Source organism: Arachis duranensis, chromosome 4 (assembly GCF_000817695.3).
Source record: "Arachis duranensis cultivar V14167 chromosome 4, aradu.V14167.gnm2.J7QH, whole genome shotgun sequence".
Taxonomy (NCBI): Eukaryota; Viridiplantae; Streptophyta; class Magnoliopsida; order Fabales; family Fabaceae; genus Arachis; species Arachis duranensis.
In genome coordinates, this window is record NC_029775.3 from 121,660,633 (window position 1) to 121,661,144 (window position 512).

The following is a 512-nucleotide window of genomic DNA, read 5'->3' on the forward strand; positions in this document are numbered from 1 at the left end:
AAAATCCTTAGGTGGAAAGCTCTGCACCCTCTCACTTTGCTTTTGAATTTATCAGAAACCTCAGAAAAATTGGTTTAGTTAAAGTGTCAATAGTTTGGTCTTGAGTAAGGATGTTTGGTCACAATATATGGTGGACATCATTTTTTGAGATATCTATAACTGCTGGATAAAAATAATTTCAGTAATAATGCAGAAGTCCCAAAGATTAATACTCTACTTTTGTATTGTTTCTACTAATTTTGCTTTATGCTTATGACTTCTTTTCTGTGAGATGAGATTTGTATCAAAATACATGTAATAATCTGTGATGGATTTGTGATAATTTATATCTCTAGTCCAATCTGTATTTGGAGAAAAAGAAAATTCAAAGTCATTGCATTTAGAAAAAAATAATCCCTTACCTATTGTACCTTTGATAAAATGCAGCATCTGTTTTATAATTTTTTTTAATATTATAACAAACTAATAAATTAAACGACATAACTTAGAATTCCCAAAAATTCAGAATGATC